Consider the following 22,827-nt stretch of genomic DNA (forward strand, 5'->3'; position numbering starts at 1 on the left):
GGGACGTCTTAGAGTCTGGGCGTTGATCCTTTCCTGTGAGACCAGTATTAGTTTCCGATGCACCACTGCAGGTTCAATGTATTTCTTGGACATACACATTGAGGATGAAACACAGAAATCGCAACGGATTTAATACAAAAGGCACAATGTCGCCTTAAGTGCAAGAATAGAGACTCTTCTTACAGTCGGTGCTTTGAGCGTTCCCTGTGAGACCAGTATTAGTTTCCGATACACCACTGCTGGTTCAATGTATTCCTTGGACATACACATTGACGATGAAACACTGAAATTCCATCGAAATTAAATACAAAAGGCACAATGCCGCCATAAGTGCAGGAAGAGTGAGACTTCTTAGAGTCTGTGCTGTGATCCTTTCCTGTGAGACCAGTATTAGTTTCCGATCCACCACTGCAGGTTCAATGTATTCCTTGGACCTTCACATTGACGATGAAACACAGAAATCGCATCGGAATTAAATACAAAAGGTACAATGCCGCCTTAAGTGCAAGAATAGAGACTCTCCTTACAGTCGGTGCTTTGAGCGTTCCCTGTGAGACCAGTATTAGTTTCCGATACACCACTGCAGGTTCAATGTATTCCTTTGACATACACATTGACGATGATACACAGAAATCGCATCGGAATTAAATACAAAAGGCACAATGCCGCCTTAAGTACAAGAATAGAGACTCTTCTTACAGTCGGTGCTTTGAGCATTCCCTGTGACATCAGTATTAGTATCCGATACACCTAAGCATGTTCAATGTATTCCATGGACATACACATTGACGATGAAACAATGAAATCGCATCGGAATTAAATACAGAAGGCACAATACCGCCTTAAGTACAAGATTAGAGACTCTTCTTACAGTCGGTGTTTGTGCATTCCCTGTGAGACCAGTATTAGTTTCCGATACACCACTGCAGGTTCAATGTATTCCTTGGACATACACATTGACGATGATACACAGAAATCGCATCGGAATTAAATACAAAAGATACAATGCCGCCTTTAGTACAAGAATAGAGACTCTTCTTACAATCGGTTCTTTGAGCAATCCCTGTGAGACCAGTATTAGTTTCCGATACACCACTGCAGGTTCAATGTATTCCTCGGACATACACATTGACGATGAAACACAGAAATCGCATCGGAATTAAATACCAAAGGCACAATGCAGCCTTAAGTACAAGAATAGAGACTCTTCTTACAGTCGGTGTTTTGAGCATTCCCAGTGAGACCTGTATTAGTTTCCCATACACCTCTGCAGGTTCAATGTATTCCTTGGACATACACATTGACGATGAAACACTGAAATCGCATCGTAATTAAATACAGAAGGCACAATACCGCCTTACGTACAAGAATAGAGACTCTTCTTACAGTCGGTGCCTTGAGCATTCCCTGTGAGACCAGTATTATTTTCCGATACACCACTGCAGGTTCGATGTATTCCTAGGACATACACATTGACGATAACCACTGAAATTACATTGGAATTAAATACAAAAGGCGCAATGCCGCCTTAAGTGCAGGAAGAGTGAGACTTCTTCGAGTCTGTGCTTTGATCCTTTCCTGTGAGACCAGTATTTGTATCCGATTTACCACTGCAGGTTCAATCTATTCCTTGGACCTTCACAAAGACGATAAAAACACAGAAATCGCATCGGAATTAAATACAAAATGCACAATGCCGCCTTAAGTACAAGATTAGAGACTCTTCTTACAGTCGATGCTTTGAGCATTCCCTGTGAGACCAGTATTAGTTTCCGATACACCACTGCAGGTTCAATGTATTCCTTGGACCTTCACATTGACGATGAAACACAGATATCGCACCGGAATTAAATACAAAAGGCACAATGCCACCTTAAGTGCAAGAAGAGTGTGACTTCTTAGAGTCTGTGCTTTGATCCTTTCCTGTGAGACCAGTATTAGTTTCCGATACACCACTGCAGGTTCAATGTATTCCATGGACCTTCACGATGACGATGAAACGCAGAAATCGCATCGGAATTAAATAGAAAAGGCACAATGCCGCCTTAAGTGCAAGAAGAGTGAGACTTCTTAGAGTCTGTGCTTTGATCCTTTCCTGTGAGACCAGTATTGGTTTCCGATACACCACTGCAGGTTCAATGTATTCCTTGGATCTTCACAATGACGATGATACATAGAAATCGCATCGGAATTAAATACAAAAGGCACAATGCCGCCTTAAGTACAAGAATAGAGAATCTTCTTACGATCGGTGTTTTGAGCATTCCCTGTGAGACCAGTATTAGGTTCCGATGCACCACTACAGGTTCATTGTATTCGTTGGACATACACATTGACGATGAAACACAGAAATCGCATTGGAATTAAATACAAAAGGCACAATGCCGCCGTAAGTACAAGAATAGAGCCTCTTCTTACAGTCGGTGCTTTGAGCATTCCCTGTGAGACCAGTATTAGTTTCCGATACACCACTGCAGGTTCAATGTATTCCATGGACCTTCACATTGACGATGAAACACAGAAATCGCATAGTAATTAAATACAAAAGGCACAATGCCGCCTTGAGTGCAAGAAGACTGAGATTTCTTAGAGTCTGTGCTTTGATCCTTTCCTGTGAGACCAGTATTAGTTTCCGATACACCACTGCAGGTTCAATGTATTCCTTGGACATTCACATTGACGATGAAACACAGATATCGCAACGGAATTAAATACAAAAGGCTCAATGCAACCTGAAGTGCAAGAAGAGTGAGACGTCTTAGAGTCTGGGCTTTGATCCTTTCCTGTGAGACCAGTATTAGTTTCCGATGCACCACTGCAGGTTCAATGTATTCCTAGGACATACGCATTGACGATGAAACACAGAAATCGCAACGGAATTAAATACAAAAGGCACAATGCCGCCTTAAGTACAAGAATAGAGACTCTTCCTACAGTCGGTGCTTAGAGCATTTCCTGTGAGACCAGTATTAGCTTCCGATACACCACTGCAGGTTCAATGTTTTCCTTGGACATACACATTGACGATGAAACACGGAAATCGCATCGGAATTAAATACAAAAGGCTCAATGCCGCTTTAAGTGCAAGTAGAGTGAGACTTCTTAGGGTCTGTGCTTTGATCCTTTCCTGTGAGACCAGTATTAGTTTCCGATACACCACTGCAGGTTCAATGTCTTCCTTGGACCTTCACATTGACGATGTAACATAGAAATCGCAACGGAATTAAATACAAAAGGCTCATTGCAACCATAATTGCAAGAAGAGTGAGACGTCTTAGAGTCTGGTCTTTGATCCTTTCCTGTGAGACCAGTATTAGTTTCCGATGCACCACTGCATGTTCAATGTATTCCTTGGACATTCACATTGACGATGAAACACAGAAATCGAATCGGAATTAAATACAAAACGCACAATGCCGCCTTAAGTACAAGAATAGAGACTCTACTTACAGTCGGTGTTTTGGGCATTCTCTGTGAGACCAGTATTAGTTTCCGATACACCACTGCAGGTTCAATGTATTCCTTGGACGTACACGTTGGTGATGAAAAACTGAAATTAGATCGGAATTAAATACAAATTGCCCAATGCCGCCTTAAGTGAAAGAAGAGTGAGACTTCTTAGAGACTGTGCTTTGATCCTTTCCTGTGAGACCAGTATTAGTTTCCGATACACCACTGCAGGTTCAATGTATTCCTTGGACCTTCACATTGACGATGAAACACAGAAATCGCATCGTAATTAAATACAAAAGGCACAATGCCGCCTTGAGTGCAAGAAGAGTGAGATTTCTTAGAGTCTGTGATTTGATCCTTTCATGTGAGACCAGTATTAGTTTGCGATACACCACTGCAGGTTCAATGTATTCCTTGGACATTCACATTGACGATGAAACACAGATATCTCAACGGAATTAAATACAAAAGGCACAATGACGCCTTAAGTGCAAGAAGAGTGTGACTTCTTAGAATCAGTGATTTGATCCTTTCCTGTGAGACCAGTATTAGTTTGCGATACACCACTACAGGTTCAATGTATTCCATGGACCTTCACATTGACGATGAAACACAGAAATCGCATCGGAATTAAATACAAAATGCACAATGCCGCCTTGAGTGCAAGAAGAGTGAGATTTCTTAGAGTCTGTGCTTTGATCCTTTCCTGTGAGACCAGTATTAGTTTCCGATACACCACTGCAGGGTCAATGTATTCCTTGGACCTTCCCATTGACGATGAAACACAGATATCGCATCGGATTTAAATACAAAAGACACAATGCCGCCTTAAGTGCAAGAAGAGTGAGACTTCTTAGAGTCTGTGCTTTGATCCATTCCTGTGAAACCAGTATTAGTTTCCGATACACCACTGCAGGTTCAATGTATTCCTTGGACGTTCCGTTGGTGATGAAAAACTGAAATTAGATCGGAATTAAATACAAAAATCACAATGCCGCCTTAAGTGCAAGAAGAGTGAGACTTCTTAGAGTCTGTGCTTTGATCCTTTCCTGTGAGACCAGTATTAGTTTCCGAAACAACGCTGCAGGTTCAATGTATTCCTTGGACCTTCACATTGACGATGAAACACAGATATCGCAACGGAATTAAATACAAAAGGCACAATGACGCCTTAAGTGCAAGAAGAGTGTGCCTTCTTAGAGTCTGTGCTTTGATCCATTCCTGTGAGACCAGTATTAGTTTCCGATACACCACTGCAGGTTCAATGTATTTCTTGGACCTTCACATTGACGATGAAACACAGAAATCGCATCGTAATGAAATACAAAAGGCACAATGCCGCCTTAAGTGCAAGAAGAGTGAGACTTCTTAGTGACTGTGCTTTGATCCTTTCCTGTGAGACCAGTATTAGATTCCGATACACCACTGCAGGTTCAATGTATTCCTTGGACATTCACATTGACGATGATACACAGATATCGCAACGGAATTAAATACATAAGGCACAATGCCGCCTTAAGTGCAAGAAGAGTGTGACTTCTTAGAGTCTGTGCTTTGATCCTTTCCTGTGAGACCAGTATTAGTTTCCGATACACCACTGCAGGGTCAATGTATTCCTTGGACCTTCCCATTGACGATGAAACACAAAAATCGCATCGGATTTAAAATCAAAAGACACAATGCCGCCTTAAGTGCAAGAAGAGTGAGACTTCTTAGAGTCTGTGCTTTGATCCATTCCTGTGAGACCAGTATTAGTTTCCGATACACCACTGCAGGTTCAATGTATTCCTTGGACGTTCACGTTGGTGATGAAAAACTGAAATTAGATCGGAATTAAATAAAAAAATCACAATGCCGCCTTAAGTGCAAGATGAGTGAGACTTTTTAGAGTCTGTGCTTTGATCCTTTCCTGTGAGACCAGTATTAGTTTCCTATACAACACTGCAGGTTCAATGTATTCCTTGGACCTTCACATTGACGATGAAACACAGAAATCGCATCGTAACTAAATACAAAAGGCACAATGCCGCCTTGAGTGCAAGAAGAGTGAGATTTCTTAGAGTCTGTGAATTGATCCTTTCATGTGAGACCAGTATTAGTTTGCGATACACCACTGCAGGTTCAATGTATTCCTTGGACATTCACATTGACGATGAAACACAGATATCGCCACGGAATTAAATACAAAAGGCACAATGACGCCTTAAGTGCAAGAAGAGTGTGACTTCTTAGAGTCTGTGATTTGATCCTTTCCTGTGACACCAGTATTAGTTTCCGATACACCACTGCAGGTTCAATGTATTCCATGGACCTTCACATTGACGATGAAACACAGAAATCGCATCGGAATTAAATACAAAAGGCACAATGCCGCCATAAGTGCAAGAAGAGTGAGACTTTTTAGAGTCTGTGCTTTGATCCTTTCCTGTGAGACCAGTATTAGTTTCCGATTCACCACTGCAGGTTCAATGTATTTCTTGGACCTTCACATTGACGATGAAACATAGAAATCGCATCGGAATTAAATACCAAAGTCACAATGCCGCCTTAAGTACAAGAATAGAGACTCTTCTTACAGTCGGTGCTTTGAGCATTCCCTGTGAGACCAGTATTAGTTTCCGATACACCACTGCAGGTTCAATGTATTCCTTGGACCTTGACATTGACGATGAATTACAGAAATCGCATCGGAATTAAATACAAAAGGCTCAATGCAACCTGAAGTGCAAGAAGAGTGAGACGTCTTAGAGTCTGGGCTTTGATCCTTTCCTGTGAGACCAGTATTAGTTTCCGATGCACCACTGCAGGTTCAATGTATTCCTAGGACATACGCATTGACGATGAAACACAGAAATCGCAACGGAATTAAATACAAAAGGCACAATGCCGCCTTAAGTACAAGAATAGAGACTCTTCTTACAGTCGTTGCTTAGAGCATTTCCTGTGAGACCAGTATTAGCTTCCGATACACCACTGCAGGTTCAATGTTTTCCTTGGACATACACATTGACGATGAAACACGGAAATCGCATCGGAATTAAATACAAAAGGGTCAATCCCGCTTTAAGTGCAAGTAGAGTGAGACTTCTTAGAGTCTGTGCTTTGATCCTTTCCTGTGAGAGCAGTATTAGTTTCCGATACACCACTGCAGGTTCAATGTATTCCTGGGACCTTCACATTGACGATGAAACACAGAAATCGCATCGGAATTAAATACAAAAGGCACAATGCCGCCCTAAGTACAAGAATAGGGACTCATCTTACTGTCGGTGCTTTGAGCATTCCCTGTGGGACCAGTATTAGTTTCCGATACACCACTGCAGGTTCAATGTATTCCTTGGACCTTCACATTGACGATGAAACACGGAAATCGCATCGGAATTAAATACAACTGGCTCAATGCAACCTGAAGTGCAAGAAGAGTGGGACGTCTTAGAGTCTGGGCGTTGATCCTTTCCTGTGAGACCAGTATTAGTTTCCGATGCACCACTGCAGGTTCAATGTATTCCTTGGACATTCACATTGACGTTGATACACAGATATCGCAACGGAATTAAATACATAAGGCACAATGCCGCCTTAAGTGCAAGAAGAGTGTGACTTCTTAGAGTCTGTGCTTTGATCCTTTCCTGTGAGACCAGTATTAGTTTCCGATTCACCACTGCAGGTTCAATGTATTCCTTGGAACTTCACACTGACGATGAAACACAGAAATCGCATCTTAATTAAATACAAAAGGCACAATGCCGCCTTGAGTGCAAGAAGAGTGAGATATCTTAGAGTCTGTGCTTTGATCATTTCCTGTGAGACCAGTATTAGTTTCCGATACACCACTGCAGGGTCAATGTATTCCTTGGACCTTCCCATTGACGATGAAACACAGAAATCGCATCGGATTTAAATACAAAAGACACAATGCCGCCTTAAGTGCAAGAAGAGTGAGACTTCTTACAGTCTGTGCTTTGATCCATTCCTGTGAGACCAGTATTAGTTTCCGATACACCACTGCAGGTTCAATGTATTCCTTGGACGTTCACGTTGGTGATGAAAAACTGATATTAGATCGGAATTAAATACAAAAATCACAATGCCGCCTTAAGTGCAAGAAGAGTGAGACTTTTTAGAGTCTGTGCTTTGATCCTTTCCTGTGAGACCAGTATTAGTTTCCGATACAACACTGCAGGTTCAATGTTACCCTTGGACCTTCACATTGACGATGAAACACAGAAATCGCATCGTAATTAAATACAAAAGGCACAATGCCGCCTTGAGTGCAAGAAGAGTGAGATTTCTTAGAGTCTGTGATTTGATCCTTTCATGTGAGACCAGTATTAGTTTGCGATACATCACTGCAGGTTCAATGTATTCCTTGGACATTCACATTCACGATGAAACATAGATATCGCCACGGAATTAAATACATAAGGCACAATGACGCCTTAAGTGCAAGAAGAGTGTGACTTCTTAGAGTCTGTGATTTGATCCTTTCCTGTGACACCAGTATTAGTCTCCGATACACCACTGCAGGTTCAATGTATTCCATGGACCTTCACATTGACGATGAAACACAGAAATCGCATCGGAATTAAATACAAAAGGCACAATGCCGCCATAAGTGCAAGAAGAGTGAGACTTTTTAGAATTCTGTGCTTTGATCCTTTCCTGTGAGACCAGTATTAGTTTCCGATACACCACTGCAGGTTCAATGTATTTCTTCGACCTTCACATTGACGATGAGACATAGAAATCGCATCGGAATTAAATACCAAAGGCACAATGCCGCCTTAAGTACAAGAATAGAGACTCTTCTTACAGTCGGTGCTTAGAGCAATCCCTGTGAGACCAGTATTAGTTTCCGATACACCACTGCAGGTTCACTGTATTCCTTGGACCTTGACATTGACGATGAATTACAGAAATCGCATCGGAATTAAATACAAAAGGCTCAATGCAACCTGAAGTGCAAGAAGAGTGAGACGTCTTAGAGTCTGGGCTTTGATCCTTTCCTGTGAGACCAGTATTAGCTTCCGATGCACCACTGCAGGTTCAATGTATTGCTAGGACATACGCATTGACGATGAAACACAGAAATCGCAACGGAATTAAATACAAAAGGCACAATGCCGCCTTAAGTACAAGAATAGAGACTCTTCCTACAGTCGGTGCTTAGAGCATTTCCTGTGAGACCAGTATTAGCTTCCGATACACCACTGCAGGTTCAATGTTTTCCTTGGACATACACATTGACGATGAAACACGGAAATAGCATCGGAATTAAATACAAAAGTCTCATTCCCGCTTTAAGTGCAAGTAGAGTGAGACTTCTTAGAGTCTGTGCTTTGATCCTTTCCTGTGAGAGCAGTATTAGTTTCCGATACACCACTGCAGGTTCAATGTATTCCTGGGACCTTCACATTGACGATGAAACACAGAAATCGCATCGGAATTAAATACAAAAGGCTCAATGCAACCTGAAGTGCAAGAAGAGTGGGACGTCTTAGAGTCTGGGCGTTGATCCTTTCCTGTGAGACCAGTATTAGTTTCCGATGCACCACTGCAGGTTCAATGTATTCCTTGGACCTTCACATTGACGATGAAACACGGAAATCGCATCGGAATTAAATACAAAAGGCTCAATGCAACCTGAAGTGCAAGAAGAGTGGGACGTCTTAGAGTCTGGGCGTTGATCCTTTCCTGTGAGACCAGTATTAGTTTCCGATGCACCACTGCAGGTTCAATGTATTCCTTGGACATACACATTGACGATGAAACACAGAAATCGCAACGGAATAAAATACAAAAGGCACAATGTCTCCTTAAGTGCAAGAATAGAGACTCTTCTTACAGTCGGTGCTTTGAGCGTTCCCTGTGAGACCAGTATTAGTTTCCGATACACCACTGCTGGTTCAATGTATTCCTTGGACATACACATTGACGATGAAACACTGAAATTACATCGAAATTAAATACAAAAGGCACAATGCCGCCATAAGTGCAGGAAGAGTGAGACTTCTTAGACTCTGTGTTTGATCCATTCCTGTGAGACCAGTATTAGTTTCCGATCCACCACTGCAGGTTCAATGTATTCCTTGGACCTTCACATTGACGATGAAACACAGAAATCGCATCGGAATTAAGTACAAAGGGCACAATGCCGCCTTAAGTACAAGAATAGAGACTCTTCTTACGGTCGGTGCTTTGAGCATTCTCTGTGAGACCAGTATTATATTCCGATACACCACTGCAGGTTCAATGTATTCCTTTGACATACACATTGACGATGATACACAGAAATCGCATCGGAATTAAATACAAAAGGCACAATGCCGCCTTAAGTACAAGAATAGAGACTCTTCTTACAGTCGGTGCTTTGAGCATTCCCTGTGAGATCAGTATTAGTATCCGATACACCTCAGCATGTTCAATGTATTCCTTGGACATACACATTGACGATGAAACACTGAAATCGCATCGGAATTAAATACAGAAGGCACAATACCGCTTAAGTACAAGATTAGAGACTCTTCTTACAGTCGGTGTTTGTGCATTCCCTGTGAGACCAGTATTAGTTTCCGATACACCACTGCAGGTTCAATGTATTCCTTGGACATACACATTGACGATGATACACAGTAATCGCATCGGAATTAAATACAAAAGGTACAATGCCGCCTTTAGTACAAGAATAGAGACTCTTCTTACAGTCGGTTCTTTGAGCAATCCCTGTGAGACCAGTATTAGTTTCCGATACACCACTGCAGGTTCAATGTATTCCTTGGACATACACATTGACGATGAAACACAGAAATCGCATCGGAATTAAATACCAACGGCACAATGCCGCCTTAAGTACAAGAATAGAGACTCTTCTTACAGTCGGTGTTTTGAGCATTCCCTGTGAGACCTGTATTAGTTTCCCATACACCTCTGCAGGTTCAATGTATTCCTTGGACATACACATTGACGATGAAACACTGAAATCGCATCGTAATTTAATACAGAAGGCACAATACCGCCTTACGTACAAGAATAGAGACTCTTCTTACAGTCGGTGCCTTGAGCATTCCCTGTGAGACCAGTATTATTTTCCGATACACCACTGCAGGTTCAATGTATTCCTAGGACATACACATTGACGATAACCACTGAAATTACATTGGAATTAAATACAAAAGGCGCAATGCCGCCTTAAGTGCAGGAATAGTGAGACTTCTTCGAGTCTGTGCTTTGATCCTCTCCTGTGAGACCTGTATTTGTATCCGATACACCACTGCAGGTTCAATCTATTCCTTGGCCCTTCACAATGACGATAAAAACACAGAAATCGCATCGGAATTAAATACAAAATGCACAATGCCGCATTAAGTACAAGATTAGAGACTCTTCTTACAGTCGATGCTTTGAGCATTCCCTGTGAGACCAGTATTAGTTTCCGATGCACCACTGCAGGTTCAATGTATTCCTTGGACCTTCACATTGACGATGAAACACAGATATCGCAACGGAATGAAATACAAAAGGCACAATGCCACCTTAAGTGCAAGAAGAGTTTGACTTCTTAGAGTCTGTGTTTGATCCTTTCCTGTGAGACCAGTATTAGTTCCCGATACACCACTGCAGGTTCAATGTATTCCATGGACCTTCACGATGACGATGAAACGCAGAAATCGCATCGGAATTAAATACAAAAGGCACAATGCCGCCTTAAGTGCAAGAAGAGTGAGACTTCTTAGAGTCTGTGCTTTGATCCTTTCCTGTGAGACCAGTATTAGTTTCCGATACACCACTGCAGGTTCAATGTATTCCTTGGACCTTCACAATGACGATGATACATAGAAATCGCATCGGAATTAAATACAAAAGGCACAATGCCGCCTTAAGTACAAGAATAGAGACTCTTCTTACAGTCGGTGTTTTGAGCATTCCCTGTGAGACCAGTATTAGGTTCCGATGCGCCACTACAGGTTCAATGTATTCGTTGGACATACACATTGACGATGAAACACAGAAATCGCATCGGAATTAAATACAAAAGGCACAATGCCGCCGTAAGTACAAGAATAGAGACTCTTCTTACAGTCGGTGCTTTGAGCATTCCCTGTGAGACCACTATTAGTTTCCGATACACCACTGCAGGTTCAATGTATTCCTTGGATATACACATTGACGATGAAACACAGAAATCGCATCGGAATTAAATACAAAAGGCACAATGCCGCCTTAAGTACATGAATAGAGACTCTTCTTACAGTCGGTGCTTTGAGCATTCCCTGTGAGAACAGTATTAGTTTCCGATACACCACTGCAGGTTCAATGTATTCCTCGGACCTTGACATTGACGATGAATTACAGAAATCGCATCGGAATTAAATACAAAAGGCTCAATGCAACCTGAAGTGCAAGAAGAGTGAGACGTCTTAGAGTCTGGGCTTTGATCCTTTCCTGTGAGACCAGTATTAGTTTCCGATGCACCACTGCAGGTTCAATGTATTCCTAGGACATACGCATTGACGATGAAACACAGAAATCGCAACGGAATTAAATACAAAAGGCACAATGCCGCCTTAAGTACAAGAATAGGGACTCTTCCTACAGTCGGTGCTTAGAGCATTTCCTGTGAGACCAGTATTAGCTTCCGATACACCACTGCAGGTTCAATGTTTTCCTTGGACATACACATTGACGATGAAACACGGAAATCGCATCGGAATTAAATACAAAAGGCTCAATGCCGCTTTAAGCGCAAGTAGAGTGAGACTTCTTAGAGTCTGTGCTTTGATCCTTTCCTGTGAGACCAGTATTAGTTTCCGATACACCACTGCAGGTTCAATGTATTCCTTGGACCTTCACATTGACGATGTAACATAGAAATCGCAACGGAATTAAATACAAAAGGCTCATTGCAACCATAATTGCAAGAAGAGTGAGACGTCTTAGAGTCTGGTTCTTTGATCCTTTCCTGTGAGACCAGTATTAGTTTCCGATGCACCACTGCATGTTCAATGTATTCCTTGGACATTCACATTGACGATGAAACACAGAAATCGAATCGGAATTAAATACAAAACGCACAATGCCGCCTTAAGTACAAGAATAGAGACTCTTCTTACAGTCGGTGTTTTGGGCATTCTCTGTGAGACCAGTATTAGTTTCCGATACACCACTGCAGGTTCAATGTATTCCTTGGACGTACACGTTGGTGATGAAAAACTGAAATTAGATCGGAATTAAATACAAAGGGCACAATGGCGCCTTAAGTGAGAGAAGAGTGAGACTTCTTAGAGTCTGTGCTTTGATCCTTTCCTGTGAGACCAGTATTAGGTTCCGATACACCACTGCGGGTTCAATGTATTCCTTGGGCATTCACATTGACGATGATACACTGATATCGCAACGGAATTAAATACATAAGGCACAATGCCGCCTTAAGTGCAAGAAGAGTGTGACTTCTTAGACTCTGTGCTTTGATCCTATCCTGTGAGACCAGTATTAGTTTCCGATTCACGACTGCAGGTTCAATGTATTCCTTGTACCTTCACATTGACGATGAAACACAGAAATCGCATCGGAATTAAATACAAAAGGCACAATGCCGCCTTGAGTGCAAGAAGAGTGAGATCTCTTAGAGTCTGTGATTTGATCCTTTCCTGTGAGACCAGTATTAGTTTCCGATACACCACTGCAGGTTCAATGTATTCCTTGGACGTTCACGATGGTGATGAAAAACTGAAATTAGATCGGAATTAAATACAAAAATCACAATGCCGCCTTAAGTGCAAGAAGAGTGAGACTTCTTAGAGTCTGTGCTTTGATCCTTTCCTGTGAGACCAGTATTAGTTTCCGATACAACACTGCAGGTTCAATGTATTCCTTGGACCTTCACATTGACGATGAAACACAGAAATCGCATCGTAATTAAATACAAAAGGCACAATGCCGCCTTGAGTGCAAGAAGAGTGAGATTTTTTAGAGTCTGTGATTTGATCCTTTCATGTGAGACCAGTATTAGTTTGCGATACACCACTGCAGGTTCAATGTATTCCTTGGACATTCACATTGACGATGAAACACAGATATCTCAACGGAATTAAATACAAAAGGCACAAAGACGCCTTAATTGCAAGAAGAGTGTGACTTCTTAGAATCTGTGATTTGATCCTTTCCTGTGAGACCAGTATTAGTTTGCGATACACCACTACAGGTTCAATGTATTCCATGGACCTTCACATTGACGATGAAACACAGAAATCGCATCGGAATTAAATACAAAATGCACAATGCCGCCTTGAGTGCAAGAAGAGTGAGTTTTCTTAGAGTCTGTGCTTTGATCCTTTCCTGTGAGACCAGTATTAGTTTCCGATACACCACTGCAGGTTCAATGTATTCCTTGGACATACACATTGACGATGAAACAGAGAAATCGCATCGGATTTAAATACAAAAGACACAATGCCGCCTTAAGTGCAAGAAGAGTGAGACTTCTTAGAGTCTGTGCTTTGATCCATTCCTGTGAGACCAGTATTAGTTTCCGATACACCACTGCAGGTTCAATGTATTCCTTGGACGTTCCGTTGGTGATGAAAAACTGAAATTAGATCGGAATTAAATACAAAAATCACAATGCCGCCTTAAGTGCAAGAAGAGTGAGACTTCTTAGAGTCTGTGCTTTGATCCTTTCCTGTGAGACCAGTATTAGTTTCCGAAACAACACTGCAGGTTCAATGTATTCCTTGGACCTTCACATTGACGATGAAACACAGAAATCGCATCGTAATTAAATACAAAAGGCACAATGCCGCCTTGAGTGCAAGAAGAGTGAGATTTCTTAGAGTCTGTGATTTGATCCTTTCATGTGAAACCAGTATTAGTTTGCGATACACCACAGCAGGTTCAATGTATTCTTTGGACATTCACATTGACAATGAAACACAGATATCGCAACGGAATTAAATACAAAAGGCACAATGACGCCTTAAGTGCAAGAAGAGTGTGACTTCTTGGAGTCTGTGCTTTGATCCATTCCTGTGAGACCAGTATTAGTTTCCGATACACCACTGCAGGTTCAATGTATTTCTTGGACCTTCACAACGACGATGAAACACAGAAATCGCATCGTAATTAAATACAAAAGGCACAATGCCGCCTTAAGTGCAAGAAGAGTGAGACTTCTTAGTGACTGTACTTTGATCCTTTCCTGTGAGACCAGTATTAGATTCCGATACACCACTGCAGGTTCAATGTATTCCTTGGACATTCACATTGACGATGATACACAGATATCGCAACGGAATTAAATACATAAGACACAATGCCGCCTTAAGTGCAAGAAGAGTGTGACTTCTTAGAGTCTGTGCTTTGATCCTTTCCTGTGAGACCAGTATTAGTTTCCGATTCACCACTGCAGGTTCAATGTATTCCTTGGAACTTCACATTGACGATGAAACACAGAAATCGCATCGGAATTAAATACAAAAGGCACAATGCCGCCTTGAGTGCAAGAAGAGTGAGATTTCTTAGAGTCTGTGCTTTGATCATTTCTTGTGAGACCAGTATTAGTTTCCGATACACCACTGCAGGGTCAATGTATTCCTTATACCTTCCCATTGACGATGAAACACAGAAATCGCATCGGATTTAAATACAAAAGACACAATGCCGCCTTAAGTGCAAGAAGAGTGAGACTTCTTAGAGTCTGTGCTTTGATCCATTCCTGTGAGACCAGTATTAGTTTCCGATACACCACTGCAGGTTCAATGTATTCCTTGGACGTTCACGTTGGTGATGAAAAACTGAAATTAGATCGGAATTAAATACAAAAATCACAATGCCGCCTTAAGTGCAAGAAGAGTGAGACTTTTTAGAGTCTGTGCTTTGATCCTTTCCTGTGAGACCAGTATTAGTTTCCGATACAACACTGCAGGTTCAATGTATTCCTTGGACCTTCACATTGACGATGAAACACAGAAATCGCATCGTAATTAAATACAAAAGGCACAATGCCGCCTTGAGTGCAAGAAGAGTGAGATTTCTTAGAGTCTGTGATTTGATCCTTTCATGTGAGACCAGTATTAGTTTGCGATACACCACTGCAGGTTCAATGTATTCCTTGGACATTCACATTGACGATGAAACACAGATATCGCCACGGAATTAAATACAAAAGGCACAATGACGCCTTAAGTGCAAGAAGAGTGTGACTTCTTAGAGTCTGTGATTTGATCCTTTCCTGTGACACCAGTATTAGTTTCCGATACACCACTGCAGGTTCAATGTATTCCATGGACCTTCACATTGACGATGAAACACAGAAATCGTATCGGAATTAAATACAAAAGGCACAATGCCGCCATAAGTGCAAGAAGAGTGAGACATTTTAGAGTCTGTGCTTTGATCCTTTCCTGTGAGACCAGTATTAGTTTCCGATACACCACTGCAGGTTCAATGTTTTCCTTGGACATACACATTGACGATGAAACACGGAAATCGCATCGGAATTAAATACAAAAGGCTCAATGCCGCTTTAAGTGCAAGTAGAGTGAGACTTCTTAGAGTCTGTGCTTTGATTCTTTCCTGTGAGACCAGTATTAGTTTCCGATACACCACTGCAGGTTCAATGTATTCCTTGGTCCTTCACATTGACGATGTAACATAGAAATCGCAACGGAATTAAATACAAAAGGCTCATTGCAACCATAATTGCAAGAAGAGTGAGACGTCTTAGAGTCTGGTCTTTGATCCTTTCCTGTGAGACCAGTATTAGTTTCCGATGCACCACTGCTTGTTCAATGTATTCCTTGGACATTCACATTGACGATGAAACAAGGAAATCGAATCGGAATTAAATACAAAACGCACAATGTCGCCTTAAGTACAAGAATAGAGACTCTTCTTACAGTCGGTGATTTGGGCATTCTCTGTGAGACCAGTATTAGTTTCCGATACACCACTGCAGGTTCAATGTATTCCTTGGACGTACACGTTGGTGATGAAAAACTGAAATTAGATCGGAATTAAATACAAAGGGCACAATGCCGCCTTAAGTGAAAGAAGAGCGAGACTTCTTAGAGTCTGTGCTCTGATCCTTTCCTGTGAGACCAGTATTAGTTTCCGATACACCACTGCAGGTTCAATGTATTCCTTGGACCTTCACATTGACGATGAAACACAGAAATCGCATCGTAATTAAATACAAAAGGCACAATGCCGCCTTAAGTGCAAGAAGAGTGAGACTTCTTAAAGACTGTGCTTTGATCCTTTCCTGTGAGACCAGTATTAGGTTCCGATACACCACTGCAGGTTCAATGTATTCCTTGGGCATTCACATTGACGATGATACACTATTATCGCAACGGAATTAAATACATAAGGCACAATGCCGCCTTAAGTGCTAGAAGAGTGTGACTTCTTAGACTCTGTGCTTTGATCCTATCCTGTGAGACCAGTATTAGTTTCCGATTCACGACTGCAGGTTCAATGTATTACTTGTACCTTCACATTGACGATGAAACACAGAAATCGCATCGGAATTAAATACAAAAGGCACAATGCCGCCTTGGGTGCAAGAAGAGTGAGATCTCTTAGAGTCTGTGATTTGATCCTTTCCTGTGAGACCAGTGTTAGTTTCCGATACACCACTGCAGGTTCAATGTATTCCTTGGACGTTCACGATGGTGATGAAAAACTGAAATTAGATCGGAATAAAATACAAAAATCACAATGCCGCCTTAAGTGCAAGAAGAGTGAGACTTCTTAGAGTCTGTGCTTTGATCCTTTCCTGTGAGACCAGTATTAGTTTCCGATACAACACTGCAGGTTCAATGTATTCCTTGGACCTTCACATTGACGATGAAACACAGAAATCGCATCGTAATTAAATACAAAAGGCACAATGCCGCCTTGAGTGCAAGAAGAGTGAGATTTCTTAGAGTCTGTGATTTGATCCTTTCATGTGAGACCAGTATTAGTTTGCGATACACCACTGCAGGTTCAATGTATTCCTTGGACATTCACATTGACGATGAAACACAGATATCTCAACGGAATTAAATACAAAAGGCACAATGACGCCTTAAGTGCAAGAAGAGTGTGACTTCTTAGAATCTGTGATTTGATCCTTTCCTGTGAGACCAGTATTAGTTTGCGATACACCACTACAGGTTCAATGTATTCCATGGACCTTCTCATTGACGATGAAACACAGAAATCGTATCGGAATTAAATACAAAAGGCACAATGCCGCCATAAGTGCAAGAAGAGTGAGACATTTTAGAGTCTGTGCTTTGATCCTTTCCTGTGAGACCAGTATTAGTTTCCGATACACCACTGCAGGTTCAATGTATTCCTTGGACATTCACATTGACGATGAAACACAGATATCGCCACGGAATTAAATACCAAAGGCACAATGCCGCCTTAAGTACAAGAATAGAGACTCTTCTTACAGTCGGTGCTTTGAGCATTCCCTGTGAGACCTGTATCAGTTTCCGATACACCACTGCAGGTACAATGTATTCCTTGGACCTTCACATTGACGATGATACATAGAAATTGCATCGGAATTAAATACAAAAGGCTCAATGCAACCTGAAGTGCAAGAAGAGTGAGACGTCTTAGAGTCTTGGCTTTGATCCTTTCCTGTGAGACCAGTATTAGTTTCCGAAGCACCACTGCAGGTTCAATGTATTCCTAGGACATACGCATTGACGATGAAACACAGAAATCGCAACGGAATTAAATACAAAAGGCACAATGCCGCCTTAAGTACAAGAATAGAGACTCTTCCTACAGTCGGTGCTTAGAGCGTTTCCTGTGAGACCAGTATTAGCTTCCGATACACCACTGCAGGTTCAATGTTTTCCTTGGACATACACATTGACGATGAAACACGGAAATCGCATCGGAATTAAATACAAAAGGCTCAATGCCGCTTTAAGTGCAAGTAGAGTGAGACTTCTTAGAGTCTGTGCTTTGATCCTTTAATGTGAGACCAGTATTAGTTTCCGATACACCACTGCAGGTTCAATGTATTCCTTGGACCTTCACATTGACGATGTAACATAGAAATCGCAAAGGAATTAAATACAAAAGGCTCATTGCAACCATAATTGCAAGAAGAGTGAGACGTCTTAGAGTCTGGTCTTTGATCCTTTCCTGTGAGACCAGTATTAGTTTCCGATGCACCACTGCATGTTCAATGTATTCCTTGGACATTCACATTGACGATGAAACAAGGAAATCGAATCGGAATTAAATACAAAACGCACAATGCCGCCTTAAGTACAAGAATAGAGACTCTTCTTACAGTCGGTGATTTGGGCATTCTCTGTGAGACCAGTATTAGTTTCCGATACTCCACTGCAGGTTCAATGTATTCCTTGGACGTACACGTTGGTGATGAAAAACTGAAATTAGATCGGAATCAAATACAAAGGGCACAATGCCGCCTTAAGTGAAAGAAGAGCGAGACTTCTTAGAGTCTGTGCTTTGATCCTTTCCTGTGAGACCAGTATTAGTTTCCGATACACCACTGCAGGTTCAATGTATTCCTTGGACCTTCACATTGACGATGAAACACAGAAATCGCATCGTAATTAAATACAAAAGGCACAATGCCGCCTTAAGTGCAAGAAGAGTGAGACTTCTTAAAGACTGTGCTTTGATCCTTTCCTGTGAGACCAGTATTAGGTTCCGATACACCACTGCAGGTTCAATGTATTCCTTGGGCATTCAAATTGACGATGATACACTGATATCGCAACGGAATTAAATACATAAGGCACAATGCCGCCTTAAGTGCAAGAAGAGTGTGACTTCTTAGACTCTGTGCTTTGTTCGTATCCTGTGAGACCAGTATTAGTTTCCGATTCACGACTGCAGGTTCAATGTATTACTTGTACCTTCACATTGACGATGAAACACAGAAATCGCATCGGAATTAAATACAAAAGGCACAATGCCGCCTTGGGTGCAAGAAGAGTGAGATCTCTTAGAGTCTGAAATTTGATCCTTTCCTGTGAGACCAGTATTAGTTTCCGATACACCACTGCAGGTTCAATGTATTCCTTGGACGTTCACGATGGTGATGATAAACTGAAATTAGATCGGAAATAAATACAAAAATCACAATGCCGCCTTAAGTGCAAGAAGAGTGAGACGTCTTAGAGTCTGTGCTTTGATCCTTTCCTGTGAGACCAGTATTAGTTTCCGATACAACACTGCAGGTTCAATGTATTCCTTGGACCTTCACATTGACGATGAAACACTGAAATCGCATCGTAATTAAATACAAAAGGCACAATGCCGCCTTGAGTGCAAGAAGAGTGAGATTTCTTAGAGTCTGTGATTTGATCCTTTCATGTGAGACCAGTATTAGTTTGCGATACACCACTGCAGGTTCAATGTATTCCTTGGACATTCACATTGACGATGAAACACAGATATCTCAACGGAATTAAATACAAAAGGCACAATGACGCCTTAAGTGCAAGAAGAGTGTGACTTCTTAGAATCTGTGATTTGACCCTTTCCTGTGTGACCAGTATTAGTTTGCGATACACCACTACAGGTTCAATGTATTCCATGGACCTTCACACTGACGATGAAACACAGAAATCGCATCGGAATTAAATACAAAATGCACAATGCCGCCTTGAGTGCAAGAAGAGTGAGATTTCATAGAGTCTGTGCTTTGATCCTTTCCTGTGAGACCAGTATTAGTTTCCGATACACCACTGCAAGGGTCAATGTATTCCTTGGACCTTCCCATTGACGATGAAACACAGAAATCGCATCGGATTTAAATACAAAAGACACAATGCCGCCTTAAGTGCAAGAAGAGTGAGACTTCTTAGAGTCTGTGCTTTGATCCATTCCTGTGAGACCAGTATTAGTTTCCGATACACCACTGCAGGTTCAATGTATTCCTTGGACGTTCCGTTGGTGATGAGAAACTGAAATTAGATCGGAATTAAATACAAAAATCACAATGCCGCCTTAAGTGCAAGAAGAGTGAGACTTCTTAGAGTCTGTGCTTTGATCCTTTCCTGTGAGACCAGTATTAGTTTCCGATACAACACTGCAGGTTCAATGTATTCCTTGGACCTTCACAATGACGATGAAACACAGAAATCGCATCGTAATTAAATACAAAAGGCACAATGCCGCCTTGAGTGCAAGATGAGTGAGATTTCTTAGAGTCTGTGATTTGATCCTTTCATGTGAGACCAGTATTAGTTTGCGATACACCACTGCAGGTTCAATGTATTCCTTGGACATTCACATTGACGATGAAACACAGATATCGCCACGGCATTAAATACAAAAGGCACAATGACGCCTTAAGTGCAAGAAGAGTGTGACTTCTAAGAGTCTGTGATTTGATCCTTTCCTGTGACACCAGTATTAGTTTCCGAAACACCACTGCAGGTTCAATGTATTCCATGGACCTTCACATTGACGATGAAACACAGAAATCGCATCAGAATTAAATACAAAAGGCACAATGCCGCCATAAGTGCAAGAAGAGTGAGACTTTTTAGAGTCTGTGCTTTGATCCTTTCCTGTGAGACCAGTATTAGTTTCCGATACACCACTGCAGGTTCAATGTATTTCTTGGACCTTCACATTGACGATGAAACATAGAAATCGCATCGGAATTAAATACCCAAGGCACAATGCCGCCTTAAGTACAAGAATAGAGACTCTTCTTGCAGTCGGTGCTTTGAGCATTCCCTGTGAGACCTGTATCAGTTTCCGATACACCACTGCAGGTACAATGTATTTCTTGGACCTTCACATTGACGATGATACATAGAAATTGCATCGGAATTAAATACAAATGGCACAATGCCGCCTTAAGTACAAGAATATAGACTCTTCTTACAGTCGGTGTTTTGAGCATACCCTGTGAGACCAGTATTAGGTTCCGATGCACCACTGCAGGTTCAATGTATTCCTTGGACATACACATTGCCGATGATACACAGAAATCGCATCGGAATTAAATACAAAAGGCACAATGCCGCGTAAGTACAAGAATAGAGACACTTCTTACAGTCGGTGCTTTGAGCATTCCCTCTGAGACCAGTATTACTTTCCGATTCACCACTGCAGGTTCAATGTATTCCTTGGATATACACATTGATGATGAAACACAGAAATCGCATCGGAATTAAATACAAAAGGCACAATGCCGCCTTAAGTACAAGAATAGAGACTTTTCTTACAGTCGGTGTTTTGAGCGTTCCCTGTGAGACCAGTATTAGTTTCCGATACACCACTGCACGTTCAATGTATTCCTTGGACCTTCACATTGACAATGAAAGACAGAAATCGCATCGGAATTAAATACAAGAGGCTCAATGCAACCTGAAGTGCAAAAAGAGTGAGACGTCTTTGAGTCTGGGTTTTGATCCTTTCCTGTAAGACCACTATTAGTTTCCGATGCACCACTGCAGGTTCAATGTATTCCTTGGACATACACATTAACGATGATACACAGAAATCGCATCGGAATTAAATACAAAAGGCACAATGCCGCGTAAGTACAAGAATAGAGACTCTTCTTACAGTCGGTGCTTTGAGCATTCCCTCTGAGACCCTTATTAGTTTCCGATTCACCACTGCAGGTTCAATGTTTTCCTTGGTCATACACATTAACGATGAAACACAGAAATCGCATCGGAATTAAATACAAAAGGCACAATGCCGCCTTAAGTACAAGAATAGAGACTCTTCTTACAGTCGGTGTTTTGAGCATTCTCTTTGAGACCAGTATTAGTTTCCGATACACCACTGCAGGTTCAATGTATTCCTTGGACGTACACGTTGGTGATGAAAAACTGAAATTAGATCGGAATTAAATACAAAAGGCACAATGCCGCCTTAAGTGCAAGAAGAGTGAGACTTCTTAGAGTCTGTGCTTTGATCCTTTCCTGTGAGACCAGTATTAGTTTCCGATACACCACTACAGTTTCAATGTATTCCTTGGACCTTCATATTGACGATGAAACACAGAAATCGCATCGGAATTAAATACAAAAGGCACAAAGCCGCCTTAAGTGCAAGAAGAGTGAGACTTCTTAGAGTCTGTGCTTTGATCCTTTCCTGTGAGACCAGTATTAGTTTCCGATACACCACTGCAGGTTCAATGTATTCCTTGGACCTTCACATTGACGATGAAACACAGAAATCGCATCGGAATTAAATACAAAAGGCTCAATGCAACCTGAAGTGCAAGAAGAGTGAGACGTCTTAGAGTCTGGGCGTTGATCCTTTCCTGTGAGACCAGTATTAGTTTCCGATGCACCACTGCAGGTTCAATGTATTCCTTGGACATACACATTGACGATGAAACACAGAAATCGCAACGGAATT

This window comes from Schistocerca serialis, chromosome 3 (assembly GCF_023864345.2).
Source record: "Schistocerca serialis cubense isolate TAMUIC-IGC-003099 chromosome 3, iqSchSeri2.2, whole genome shotgun sequence".
Classification (NCBI taxonomy): Eukaryota; Metazoa; Arthropoda; class Insecta; order Orthoptera; family Acrididae; genus Schistocerca; species Schistocerca serialis.